This window comes from Juglans microcarpa x Juglans regia, chromosome 2D (assembly GCF_004785595.1).
Source record: "Juglans microcarpa x Juglans regia isolate MS1-56 chromosome 2D, Jm3101_v1.0, whole genome shotgun sequence".
In the NCBI taxonomy this organism is placed as follows: domain Eukaryota; kingdom Viridiplantae; phylum Streptophyta; class Magnoliopsida; order Fagales; family Juglandaceae; genus Juglans; species Juglans microcarpa x Juglans regia.
In genome coordinates this window covers 10,255,041-10,270,517 of record NC_054596.1, presented here as the reverse complement: position 1 = coordinate 10,270,517, position 15,477 = coordinate 10,255,041, and the positions used below count along the sequence as shown (strand labels likewise).

At 34.7% G+C, this 15,477-nt stretch overlaps 1 long non-coding RNA gene across 1 annotated transcript; it reads left to right on the top strand.

The window, feature by feature from the left end:
• The first annotated feature begins 3,541 nt into the window (after positions 1-3,541).
• LOC121250486 lies at positions 3,542-5,052 on the top strand. The gene is made up of 3 exons (XR_005937794.1): positions 3,542-3,552; positions 4,131-4,135; positions 4,910-5,052. It is a non-coding gene; the product is annotated as an uncharacterized LOC121250486 (long non-coding RNA).
• The last annotated feature ends 10,425 nt before the right edge of the window (positions 5,053-15,477 follow it).

Genomic DNA, 15,477 nt, shown 5'->3' with positions numbered 1-15,477 from the left:
AATATTTTGAACCTTGTACTGCAATCATATGTGTTAGAGAGGTGGACGATCAATGCAAAGAGTCGTATGGTACATGGGATATGTGTTGATGATTGGCCATTAAAGACAATCCCAATTGCATTTGATAAGAAATATGAGACAATATATAATTGCTGAGATGGAGTCACTATCTATTAAGAAATATGAGCATGTTTCACGAGGAGTAGAGACTATTCATCAAGAGCTTCTCTCGATGAGTGATGATGATGATGACGCAATAAATAACATGCAGGAACATGCAGGAACATGCAGTCTAGAGCCAAATAGTCTCAAACTTTCATTGCAAGATCCCCCAATCATTATTTCTAAAAGAAGGTCCAAAACTTTACGACAAAAGAATTCAAAGGAAAATGTGCCAACAAAGAAGCGACAATACATCATTTGTAAACAAGAAGGGCATGTTAGAACAAAATGTCCATCACATAGGTACTTGCAATGATTTAATTATGTTTCTAATTATGTTGCATGTTCCTTGTGTGAAGTTTTTTACTTGATGAAATATTTCTTTTTTTTATAGTGGTATGGGTGAACCAAGTTCAACTACATTACCTCCAAACCAGGCAACTATGTTAACAACATTTGATATGTATGAATACTAATATTTTGCTATTTATTTTATGTTTAAATGTTTGATTTGGTCGCTTATTGTCATCACATAATTGAAAATTTTTCTTGGTTTATAGGAATATGCAATTCCCAACAATGTCACAATATAAAGAGTATGTTGCATCGTGAAATTTTCAATTTTCAGATGGAGCATTGTAGACAATATTTTGTTATCACTATCAATATTTTTTGTAGCCATATGTTGACTGTATGTTGGCTGTATGTAGCCAGGATATTTTTTGTAGCCATATGTTGGTTGTTTGTAGCCATGATAGTTTTTGGGTATCTTGGAATTTTCACTTTTCAGAAGGTAATTAATTATTGGGCATCTTGGAAATTTTTTGGTTCCATTCACTTTGTGGTTGGCAATTCACATATGATTTGTTGGTATTTAATTCTCTTCCTAATTTGCAAGTTAGCTGCAACATTCCAATGAACTTCATATAACAATAATACTTAATATTTGAATCACAAAAAGTGCACTCCATTCAGCAAATAATATTCATAAAAAAACAATATAAATACAACTTGCTTCTATAAGTCAAGTATATCTTAATGTAGCATTAAATGATTTACAGAGCATGAAGGCTCATTAAATTTCAAACTAAGAAATAACGCAATAAATACAATCCAAGATATCTTAAGTGGCTCAAACCCAATAATGCATAGTGATCTTGTTGCTTTGCTCCAACACCAGATTTCTTTTTGGCTTTGCTGCTATATGATTCAGGTGATGGCACATATGTCTGTTCCTTATTGTTTTCAACCACCTTTTGATCATCAGCATTTGCATTTTTATCCTCACAACCAAGGAGTTTGAGAGCAACAACATGGAAAGCATGCCGAGCAGGGTCATACCTTATATCCTTGACTGGAAGGCAATTTGAAGAAACGTAGATTGGCTATCCATCTATAATCTCTTATGAGTAGGAAATCAATCGAAACCTTGTGCAGACAGCCATGATTTTGTCAAGGATGCCAATATCAATAGGAATGAATATCTTCAGTTCAGTTCAGATCAGTATCGCACCACATATTCTGGACTTCAACAATGTTTTTTTTTTCTTTTTTGATCGGTAGAACTCTAACAATGTCCCACTGCAATAGAAAGAAAATTTCAATCAAAACATTTCATGCAACAGTATATACAAAACAATATGCAGAAGTTACTATAAAGTAGAGACAATAAAGTTTTTGTGGTTTAGTAGCTGCAAAAAATTATGAAAATATATTGATGACATAAGGCATGAGTTTGAGGGGGCTTAGTGGTAGGCAACAACCCCAATCCTAGCTAATTGTATTTACTCTGAAGAATTAAAGTCGTTGAGCAGAGTGTAAAACATGCGCACTAAAACATAACTGATGACAATATTAATAACAATTCAAACCGGTATAGCACGAAAGTAAAAACATATGCATGAAAACATTGCAATATAGCACGAAAGGTCAAGCCGCCACTATTGAATTAAACAAACACAACCAAATTTACTTACAAAAAAAAAAAAAAAACACAACCAAATTTAGTTATGCAAAATTCAGTGTTCGAGAATAGTTCAATTGCTTTTTTACTTTCTCCATCAACTTCAGCAACTCACATCCAAAATCTAAGCTATCAAGTTCAAATACAATTACAATCTCTAATGAGATCTTTTTGCCAAACCAGGATAAGTAAATATTCACACCGAGTTTGTCAAAGGACCATGAAATATTATCATAATCATGGAGCAAACTCAAATATTAATTATCAAATGATCATGGGCACCCAAGTGTTTGCAAAAAGTTTCTAATTTATCATATATAACCAAGTGTTAATTAATAGCCGATGAACATACATGGACCCTGTCAAAATCAATTTTGGTTAATTTATTGAAGCAGACCCTGTCCAAGCAATTAACATACAACGATTAAGTCCACGAAAAATCAATGAAAAGCACCACAAAAACTCTGTATTGTCGACAATATTCAGAGTAGAAAACACTACAATACTCAAATGGATGAATGCCTCAGGAGATGCGTATTTTGGAATGAAATAAAATAAAAGAACAAGCCTTGCGTAAATAAAGTAGAAGAACATAGAGGGCTTTGAAGTGCATCTCCCTCTTCAAATTTTTGTTTTTACCTTCCGTCCATTGGCTTTTCGCGTCGAGTGGGGCTTCCCTTCCATCAGCTTGAGGGAGGGAGAGAACAAAGAGTCCGTCTGTTGGCTACCGTCGACTTGAGGAAAGGAAAGGGAGAGAACAAAGATTACAGCTTTACGTTGATGGCTTGAGGATGAGAAGGTGCAGTATTACAAGTAGAATGGAGAGAAATGGAGAGGAAGCTTTACATTGATGGGATCCTTACATGTTTGAAGGAAATATATGAGAGGTATTCAGGTGTGGTGAGATGCAAGAAGTCTTTTTTTGGATGGTATACGTGTCAAGATGTGATTGGCTAGTGTTAAAAATGGTTCAGCTGCAAATTTTTCTCTTCACAATATTATTGAAATTTATGGGTGGCTTGTTGTTATTCACTGGTGTAAAAAACCACTTGACACCTAACCAGCTCCAAGTGCTTCTCTTTTGACATTCATGACAATCTGCAAGATATGGTATGCTTTTAAATTGGGATTGTGGATTTCCACTTACAAATGGATTTTATTCACAAGGAATAGACTCCTTATATGCAGGAACATTCAATTGGCTCATCACATACAATTTCTCAATAATGCACCAAAGCATCTACATAATAAGCAGCTTTCTCTCGACAGTTGGAAAAATAGCAGCATGTCGATGCATTGACACTAGATGAGGACAAATAGATCACTTGTCTATTCATTCTCAAGTTTAATTTAATTAATTATTTTTTCTATCTTCCATGGATGCCTTTTAGTTGTTAGAAGCTTAATGTATATATATTTTTCTATGAGTAGAAGCTCTATGTATGTATAAGGTACAGAACATTTATGTCTTGTATTTCATAAAGGAAAACACTATAGACACAAAGGGATGCCACATCTCCCCCTATTTTTTTTTCTTTTCCTTTCTCCCCCTCCCCTCGTTCCCACCCCCTGCCATCTCCTCGTACCCGCTCCCCACGCCGGCCATGGTGGTCGGGGACCACCTTATGGTGGACAAAAGACACCGGAGGTCCAAGCGGCATCGTCGGCGTGGAGCGCCAATAAGGAGGTTATCGAGAGAGGGGGGTGCTTTACTGAGAGAGGGAGGCGCTGCTTGGGGAGAAGGGAGAGAGAAAACGGCTCCGTTGGCTAGGGGAGAAGCTTACATCGATGAGGGGCTGGGTACGGTGGTGCAGTTGGGCTGCGACGGCGGCGCTGGCAACTATGAGAGGGAGAAGCCGTGTGAGAGGGGCTTAATTTCGAGAGGAGGAAAGGGAGAGGGGCTGCACTATGGGGGGCTAGGTCCAGTCGAGAGGTCACCAGTGAAGGGGAACAGTCGCTGTTGGTGGTCAGCGACGAGCTACGGCGGTGCTGCTGTGACTGGGAGACCGAGTCGGGTGAGGCGCAAGGCTGAAGGGGGAAAGAGGAGAGAGAGGGAAAGTGGGTGAATGAGGGGCTAGGGCCACATCAGTGTATGAGATCATTTTGTATCTCTAGCAGCCCTCGAAAAATCTTGTATCCCCAAAAGAAATATATTTATATATATATCTTCCTAATACTGAAAAGTATGTATAAAACATGAACAATAATGAATAGTTCTAAACAATGTGCAGTGTTCCAGCGTCTTCTTTTTGGTCTCTCGTTCCTTTGCATGATTTTTTTTTTCCTTTCGGTCACAATTTTATTTCTTCTTCGTTGAGTCTCAAACATCTGGTTAGTATTATTGTATTGTGGTGTGACAGTTGAAAATATATGGCTTGTTGATAGAAGGGATGGAGTGCAGAGACGTCTTGTGGTTTTCCAGCATCTGCAGAGCTTTCAGACTCAAGTGGAGGAAGAAAAAAATCCTCCCGTGCTGTTTAATGATTCTTCTTCTCGCCGTTGGTATGCAATATTATTCTATTTTCACTTCTTCTTCTTGCCGCTGGTATGCATTATTCTTCTAATTTCACTTCTGCATCTTGTTTTTCTTTTTTCTCTTTTTGGCATGTTTGTTTTCTTTCTACGTCTTCAACAACAAAAATATATTTCTTCTTCATTTCCCTTTTTCTCCCGTACGGTTTCTTCTTCGTTTCAGATTTATTTTTGAATGTTTGTTTTCTTTCTTCTTTGTTTCTTTTTGGTTTGAAGAGAGAGAGAGAGAGAGAGAGAGAGAGTTGCCGTGAGAAATGGGTTCGTGCGTGCGAATGGTAGTGTGCGATGGAGAGGGAAAGAGAGGTTCGTGGTGGCTGGGTCTACTAGAGGTTGTCGCCGGTGTGAGGTGGTGGAGGTGCGGTGGCCTGGGTGGCCGCTTACGGCTGCACAACTGGACACAAATGAGTGAAACCCATTTCGGTTGGGTTTCTGCGAGGGATAGACAGCTGCGCTTGGAGGAGATCGGTGGTAGCTGTATTGGTCGCCGACGTGAGGCGGAGTTGCCGGTGGTGGTGGTGGTGAGGCTGGGTGGCTGCGTATCGCGGCGCAGATTGAGAGAAATGGGAGAAACCCATTTCAGTTGGGTTACCGCAGGAGGGAGAGAGGGCTACGTGTGGGAGAAAGTAGTGGTTGCTGGGTTGGTCGTCAGCGTGAGGGGGACTCGCCGATGGTGGAGGTGAGGCTGGCCGGTGCACGACTACGCCGGTTGGGGCTGAAGGAGAACGGGCCATGGGGAAGAATCGGGCCAGAGGAGAGAGAGAGAGAGAGAAAGTGAGGAAAAAAAATAAAATCACTATAATATTTATCACTATTATATATAAATAAAAAATAAAATCACTATAATATTTATCACTATTATATATAAAAATAAAATAAAATCACTAAAATATTTATCACTATTATGTAAAAAGTATATTCTTTAAGATGAATCTCAAATATACCAAATTTTTTTAAAGATATTGTGCGGAAGTTACACACCTTAAAATTATAAAAATAATTTCTTTTGTTAAAATTTAGAGATATAATTATAAGACTGTAAAAATCTATTTTGTTAAAATTAACTTATGAACAAAGCTTAAACTTGTTTGTATAACATAAATTATAACATATTGGTAAGCCTGAGGTCAACTCATATTTGAGTGAAAATTAAATAAATGAATTTAACCAATTACTAATTTCAAATCAACTTTATCTTTTGGCACGTTCGGTGTTAGCTAGCCACAAGCTTATTTGTAACGCCCCGTCCCTGAGGGTCCGGAGAGTTAACTCATGTCACTTAAAAATCATTTTTTTTTCACATAGTACATACTCTAATTTTTCTCTATCGCACAAAATACTCATATATTTACATCACTTACTCCAGAATAACTATTCTAAGACAATACAAAGTCTTAATATAAACATCAATCTCTCAACAAATCACAACATCAGAACCCAACAAGCTTACTGAATGAAAACTTTCAATACCCATATAAATCTTCTATGCTTAAACTATCATTCTAACTCTTCTCACCCATGCTCCATATCCTTGATCCTCAACTGAAACATTCAAATCATCTGAAAAAGATGGTGGAGATAAGGGGTGAGTTATCAACAACTCAGTAAGCAGAGAACATATACTAGTATGTAAACATGAGCCTTTTCAAAAAGTTCAGTATGCAGAAACAAAAACATTTTATTTTTATATGCAAATCTCATAAAAACATGTTATCAGAAAATTAGAGCGACTTTTCAATCTTTTCATACTCAAAATCAACAATTCATATTTAAGAATCCATTTCATATTCAAAAACACTTTGGCATAACATAACTGAACATTTTCATCTTATCATATCATATCATATACCATGTTTAACCCCCATGGTAGGGTTGTGCTATCCCCGGTGGCCAAACCAGGCAGTATCATGTGGTGAACTTCCCCTGTTTCAATCTCGAAGCCCCGAGTGTGCACACAGGAAAGAACACGTAAAAAGACCACTTTGTTTCCAAAGTGGGTGCACTCATATCATATCATGATGGTACCAACCATATCACGTGAACAGTATCATCATATCAGAACCATATTCAGAACAAATAAGTATGCCAAAGTTTTATCATATCCATATCATACCAAAACACGTGCGAAACATATTCATATCATTTCTATTTGATCAAAACAGATCCAAATCATTTCATATCACATGCATAAAAATTTCAATGATATCATATTCGCTCTTTTGCATATTTCAGAAACATGTCAAATATTGCTCATGTCTACACATTTCATGTCAAAAACATTTCTTTTCTCTTTCATACGTATCTCATGAGGGAATGTAAAACATATACTGAGGTTGTTTTTCACTTTTTCTTTTTTAAAACAACATGCACATTTTTACAAACCAATCTCAGTTCATTTCTTTTTATGCAAATCTAGCATAGGAACCCCGCTTACCTGGACGACTTAACTTTTCCAAAAATTTCCTCAAAAATGTCGAGTCGACTATAAATCGTCACCTATAAAAATAATCACGTAATTTCTGTAAGTTTCCAATAGATCACATATTTCGATATTTAAGCCTAAGCTTCTTAAATAACCTATTTTAAATTTCAAAAAACTTAAAACCTTCATAATCCCAAAATGTATCATTACTTCCTAAAATCACCAATATCCACCACAACCCACGTCATACACAAAACACCAATATTTAAACCCGAACAACCAACAAATCTCATAGTCTAAACCAATCATACTAACAACTCCATCACCCAATCCAATCAACCCCGTTACTCCTCGGACTCAGTCCGGCAAAACCAATCAGCAATTAAATACAGTGTAATGTGCTAGTGCAAAAATACATTAAATTCGCGAGAATTCTTTGGAAAATACTTACAGTGCTATATAATAATTTTTGGAGGATCACGGAGGCGCAAGAAGTGAAAAAACAACTGCAGAACAGTGTAAAATACATTATGACCGTGGGTCACAGATACCCACTTTTCAACGGGTGCAAACGAAGACCTGAGATTGATAGGGTAGGGCCTAGGGGTGTCGGTGAAGCTAGTGGTGGTGATAGTTGGCCGTGGGTGGCGGCGCAAAGGGTGGCTTAAGGCCAAAAATATCCGAAACGGAAATCGAGTTGGATGTGCTTCACCGGTGACGGATCGGAGGTGGGGTTGGGTCCAATGGGTTGCTTGGAGGTCGAGGATGAAGTGGTGAAGAAATTGTGGCCAATGGTGGTGCGACGGCGGCGCAACGGCACAAGAGGTGCCGTGGCTTCAATGGGCTCGTGGTGGCTAACGGAGGCGCGGCTGGGGCTGGAAATGGAGGGGTGGCTTCGTCAGCGGCTGGGGAAGACGGTGTGCCGGGCGGTGTCGGTCACCGTCGGCTCACGGCGGCGCTGGGAGGGGAAGAAGAATCGGACGGAGGGAGAGAGAAGGCTGGCGTGCGTGCGCGGGAAGGAACCAGGAGAGGAAGAAGAAAAGAAAGAAAAGAAAAGGAGGAAAAGAAAAATAGAGGGAAAAGAAATGAGGTCCAATCATCTTAACTTGGGTAACAAAAATGATCCAACGGAAACGATTTCAAAACCATAAGTTAAATAAAATAATTTAAACGTAATGGTAAAGTCAAATTGAAATAATTAAATCCCACAGTAATTAATCTAAAGAAATCACTTCAAAAAAATAATTTTCGTAAACTAAAAATCATAAAAATAGTCTAATTAAAAATCTAATAATTTTAAAACAAGAGAATAAATTCTGAATCAATAAAAATAATCTCTTCATTAAAATACATTAAAATACGGAGTGTTACATTTTTATTATTATTTTTTCCCCCCACATTGCGGACTCATTGACCAAAGGGTTGAAAATTAATGAAGGATCTGTTCTCATTTTCAAAGGATAAACCATGCCTTTTGCTGACATATACTTTGTGGAAATAGGGTTTATATGATCACAATATAACTGTAACAATGTAAATAAAGCTAATCACATGTGAACTTGTTTCAAAATTGAGGATGAACGTCCAGCTTTATAATTGGATCGAATCTCTTTGAAATCATTAGAAATTGCAAAAACTTCTTATTTTTAAGAAATCATGTTGCATTCATTCATTATACGTATATGCTTAATTTTGTGCATTAAAGTCTGAGTGTCTTAAGTCACTAGGATTCTTGTTAGGTCATTTTGTTATAGATAGCATGACTCAGTAATTCTCACATTTTATGGCATGGTCTTCCAATTTGCTTTTTAATTCAAGCAACATAATGATTAGTTGTCATTATTGAAATTATTATAAACCAAATTACTTATCCCACTCATGTTGTACGTGATCTCATTTTTCACCCTCACCCTGCTAATTACTTAAAGATATGTTATATCTAGCTTATATTTAGCATGAAAGGATGGTGAATGGCGGGTTCCAAGTTGACTGCAAGACAATAACTCTTGTAGGTTTTTTAAAAGATATTTTAATTGTAATATTGATTAGTTATTTTAGAATATAGTTTTAAACGTGGCTTGACTTGAGTTGTTAAAATCATATATCGTTAAAGGTAATAGATCAATGTAAAAACAACAACTTAGTCACAATATTTTCAATCTCTTTTGCAAATGTCTTTAGGTTCAGAAAAATTCTATTAATCATCCTTACACCACACACCATACACGATTTTTTATTTTACTTTTTTTTTTTTTTATCTTTTCTTCTTACTAAATTTCAACCCTTCATATTGAATCTTTAAATTTAATCTAACAGTAGAAGTTTAAATCAATATAGATAACTAAAATATAAATATTATATCATACACTTATGCATTAGACTATTTTAATATTTGAAGTCATACTTTATTTTTTTCTTCAATTAGACAGATGTGGCAAACGTGCTGCTAGTGTGTGAGACACACTAAGGCCCATATCAAACGCCTCACTGAAGGCCACCTCATCGAGAAATATTGTGATGCCTCTATATTCATTTTTTTTTCTTGCTAAATCAGCTTGTCTGTACTTTGTAATCACACAACATGCACTCTGTTTTTATTGTTATATTTTTGTATGAACTGTCGGTCGTCGTAGCTTGCAAAATACTAGCACAATGAGACAACGCGTGAAAGACTTTATGAAACTTAACGCTAGGAGCTCTGTCTCCACATTGATTTCAATCCATTGGAATCCCATCTTACTTGCCATGAAAACGATTCTAAAAAAGATTACAAATAAATTAATTGATCATAAAATATTTCTACCTCTAAGCAACCTTTTGTGCTAATGAATTTCAACAAATTATAATTACAACCGACCGCAGTAAAGCCTTCATGGAGTGGTCCTATGTTATGAATGTTGTAGCTTGCGTAGCTGGAAAAATGTGTGGGAGACGGTCTTTAAAAAAGATGATATCATGATAGATACACTTTTCACTCTTAAAATCTTATTTTTTGAGATAAAGGATCTAAATTATGACACTGGCTTTTTGGACGTGCGGGCACACTGTCACATGCACCATCGAAGGTTATTTTATTAGAAGAAAAATGGCCTTCCGAGATACAAAAATAACTCGTTTTCTTAGAAAAAAAAAAATTTTTTGCCCATCATTTTTGCACATTACATATTATATATTATTTTTCTTATTATACTACATATTATATTTTATATTTTATTATTTTTCTTATTAAATATGTTATGTATACATAATGGGTTGAACATTTCAATTAGTTTTAAAAAAAAAATTAATTTAAAAAAAAATGATATGAAGTGTATAAAGATAATAAATAGTAAACCTCGAACACAGCCCACGTGATACACTTCACTGAAGGCCACCTCATCGAGAATTATTGTGATGCCCCTTTAGGGTGGGTCTAGATTCTACACCACCGCTGGGCTCCCACTGGGAGCTCCGGCCATTTGTTTTTTATATCATTTTTTTAAAATCAGACCTTAATGCATCGACGGCCGAGCCATAACCCATGGACTTATTACATGACTTTCTCCCCAACACATGAATATATAAAAAGGAAAATGCTAATATAAATGGTCGATAAATTGACCAATTGTGATTTTATATTTTTATTTAATAATAAAGAAAAATTTATATATATATTTTTTTCATTGTTATGTCTTGTATTTGGTAAAATCTTCTATCTCCGAAAGAATATATATATATATATAGTAAAATTATTTATATCGGCCTATAGCTGCAACACATCTCATGTGCTGAATTAAAAAAAGAAATATCATGTGAAGTGTGCGGATAGTGCGACTGATGTATAGCCGTACTCATATATATATATATATATATACACACACACACACAAGCCCACATCAAACACTTCATGAAGGCCAGCTCGTTGAGAAATATTGTTATGCCCCTATATTCATTTTGTTTATAGCTAAATCAGCTTGTCTATACTCTGTAAGTAGGGGTGGTAAATTGTGTTTTTGAGTCATATTCATGTCATATTAAGTCATGAATATTTGACTATATAAGTCACTTCGAACCCGACCTGTTAAATTAAATATATCAAACTTTCAAATTCTAACTCAACCCATTTAAATAATAGGTCGTGTCGTGTCACCCGTTTTAACATGTTTAATAATTAATTATAAATAAGTCAACACGACACAACTCATTTAAACCTGTTTAATGTAAATTAATTGAATTAACACACATAATTCATTTGACCTTATTAACATAATTTCACATAAAATTTAATATCTATATTTATTAGTGGCCATAATATCTTAAAAAAATAAGACTACCTACTAACAAAAATTATCAATATTTTTCAAATTTTAACAAATAGAAAAATTAATATTACAAATCCTACAATAACAAATATGAGCATAGGTCTAAAATTACAATTCTAATAATAAAAATATAAGTACACTAAATATATCAATATTAAAACTTAATAATAATAAAATTTTAATTTTGAAATAAAATAAAAACGGATCAAAACATATTGATATCGGGTTAAGTGAATTAATCCGTTTATAAATCTTGTCTTAACGGGTCAATCCGTTTTTATTTAAATCCATTAACATCAAATTCAAATCCGTTAATTTTATATCGTGTTCGAATTGAGTTCGCAGATCATGTCACATATTGACACCCTTACATGTAAACACACAACACGCACTTTATTTTTATTGTTATCTTTTTGTATGAACTGTCGTCGTAGCTTGCAAAATACTAGCGCAATGAGACAACGCGTCAAAGACTTTGAATATTCAATGCTTGAAACTAAACGATAGGAGCTCTATCTCCGCATTGATTTCAACCCATTGAATCCCATCTTACTTGCCATGAAAATGATATATTGTAACAAATTAATTGATCATAAAATATATCTACCTCTAAGCAACTTTTGAGCTAATTTAGTTATACAAAATCAAACTATCTCGTCTTCTCTTATCTCATTTCATATAATTATCATTATTATTTTTTAAAATTTTTACACAAAATAAAACAAATAATTTAATTTTTTCAAATTCTTAAAAAAAAAATTTATAATAATATTTTATTCAACTTTTAACAAATATCTTATCTCAGTTTATCTAAACTGCGTAACTAAAGGAGGCTGTGCTCATAAATTTCAACAGAAAACAACCGGCTGCAGTAAAGCCTTAATTGAGAAGTATTGTGGCACACCAAGATCATTTCCAACTAAATTGGGTTTTTGCTATATATGGACCTATGGAATGAATGTTTTAGCTTGCATAGCTGGAAAAATATGTGGGAGGATGTTTAGAAAAAAAAGAAGATAAATACACATTTTAACAGTGTTTTAAATTCTGTTTTAGTAATCATTCCCATTAAAGTATTGGAACGGTATATTTCTATACTGGTTCATTTCGGTATATTGTTTTGGGATTAGTTATATTATATATATATATATATATATATATATATATATATATAAGCTGATAATTAATAAAAGAAATATATGTATATGTAGTGTGTATCATATATGTATTTGTGAGTATATATGGAAGCATTGAAGATTTCTAAAATGAATATACGTTGAAAACATTAAAAAAAAAAAAAGTAGAAATATTAGTGTCAAAAGATAATATTAAAAAAAAAAAATCACATACTTGAGTTGAAACACAAAAAATAAAATAAAATAACTAAATAATTATTTAAAATAATAAGATTTATAAAAAAATGGATGGGGTAGCATATTTAAAGTTACAAACAAAGTTAAATTATATAAATCCTTTTTAGATTTTAAAATTACATGGATGTCTTATAGATTTTAAATTTACAAAAATTCTATTAAAATATGAGAAAATTATAAAATTGTCATTACAACAGTTCGGAATTGGCTAGAACGGATCAAAATTTGAAACAAAACGGAATGTGGATGCATAATGCATTAATAAAAAATTTCGATTATTCCGTCCGAAACGGTGCAGAATTCAAAACTTATTCACTCAACTATTAGCCTCGTTTGTTTTCAAGAAACATCTCATCTCATCTCACCTCATCATTACAACTTTTCTAAATCTCCACACAAAATAAAATAAACAATTTAACTTTTTCAAATTCTAAAATAAAAATAATATTAAAAAATATATTCTAACAATATTTTATTCAACTTTTTAACTTTAATCTCAACTCATCTCACCCCATCTCTAAAAATAAATGAGAGTTTTTGGTTTTGCATCTCAATTTATAACACTAACACATTGTATCCTCAAACTATCCTAAACTGACTCTGTGCTCCCTCCATTAAGATTTACTTTAATTAGGTACGAAGTGTTATTTTTAGTAGTTACGAAGTCCCCGATATATACTTTGAGGTTGAAAATGTACTTTTCCCGTAATAAAAAATGTCACAAAGCACTAGATTCAGGTATACATCGAGAACACGCAAAAGGTTTTAGAATACAAACAGAGAACCAAGATAGAGATCAAAGATATGAGGATCCTTATTCTTTCTCTTTCCAAGACAAGTCAATGCCTTAATTTCCACGTCTACATTATTCCACGTTGATTTAGATACATTGGACTCAACATGATTGACTGAGTCGTATGAGGTGCCTTCAGTTTGGAGTTGGACAAGATCATTTCTCACTTAGCAAATCATGGGTCTCAAGACATGATTAAGATCTCCTCTAATCAACCTTTGATCTGGCTATATATGAATTTGAACTAAAAACCCCCCAAAATCCACATGAGTAAAACCTAAATTCATTGAGAAATATATTTTGACACATATTCGAGATTCATTATTTCTAGTGTGATGGTGCTAGGGGCTCAGAGCCCAGAGGGTCGTTGCTGCAAATATTAGTTCAGTTTTGCCAAGTCAAATGCCTGGACTTTCATTATTCATTTAATTTAAAGTGAAAGCTCCAGACAATTTCTCCTCCCATCGTTCGCATATATACATTAACGTCCTCTCTAACTTCTCACCTGAGAATTTCTTACCAGAAACAAATATGCATTCAGAAGAAACAATAAAAATTATGTATATAAAAATGGTGATTAACACACTGTAATTGCAAGTTGAGAAGAACCAAATGGCCCTTGTTAGAAATATTTAATTTCTCCTCTTTGCAGACTTTCCATTGACATTTTCATCCCTACTCGGCTCCTTTCTCTTCTTGTTTTTGTTACTAAGTAACCGTTGAGCATTCAAAAGATTGGAACCTGTTGTTTATGTTAAAAACAACATTCTTTACCATTTACGACTTGTAAAGCCATCAGGCTTTTCCGTTTTGCATATGTGCTGTGTCAACTGCAGAATACTACTCAACAAAAAATTCGTCAGAAAGTAATACCCACATCATAAGAATGGCACACGGCACACAAAAGGCAGATACCTAGAAGAATTTGTAAGTATGTACTAATCACTAAAGATTAAAGTCCCCAGCTAAATAATGAGTAATGGAATATGGCAATGCAATATCGAGAACTGCAAGGGTGAAGGGGAGTGGAAATCCAAAGAGATATAGAGTTACCTATAGGGTTGTAAAAAGTCGGGAGTAAATTTTGATTATTCAAGATAATATACATCCGATGTGGGTTGCCCAACAGTCACTCGGCGGCGACTTGGAAGAATCAATTCGGGTCGAAATTGGTGTCAAGAACAATTCAGGTCCCCTGTGACAGGGGACCTGAATTGGAGAGTGGAGGGATCTTCTCAACAAATAATCTATAGATTTGGGTGCCGTTGTTGACGTTGAATGAGGAGGAGCTATCAATTCGGTGGATTTGTGACTTATCCCAACCTTTGGCCGAAAATCTTCTGCGAGTCCAATAGATTCGAAATGCTAGGGGGTCCAATTTGTGGATGTGAGGGCAAAGGCAGGGAGAAGGTGACCGAAGATTGCGACAATGGAGTGGAGAAGGTTGCGATGGAGAAGGGGATTTCTGTGTGATGACTGTGATTTCGTGGTAAATGGAAGAGGAAATCTGAGAAGGGGAAAGTTTTCGTGTTTTGGGTTTCAGGAAGGAAATTTGGTGCGTTATGCATGGCGCCCAATTGACATACTTAACTGTACATTTTTGCCGACGGAAAAAAACGATGCAACAAGTTATAATGAATTTCCGACGAAACTTTCCGACGCAGTAGACCTAGATATCGCTGTAAAAAGGAAAACACTACCAAATAAATGAAAATAGGGAAAGTTGCTGTTAAAAGTGCCTGGCCAGTACAAAGTCGCTGCAAATAAAGTTCTATTGCGGCATTTTCTATTACGGCAAAATTAAAATCGCCGCAATAGGTATCTTTTCTTGTAGTGTCAAAGTCATCTCAACTCATCTTATCTCATTTCATCTCATCTTATTATTATATTTTTCACAAATTTCTACATAAAATTCAATAAAAAATTTAATTTTT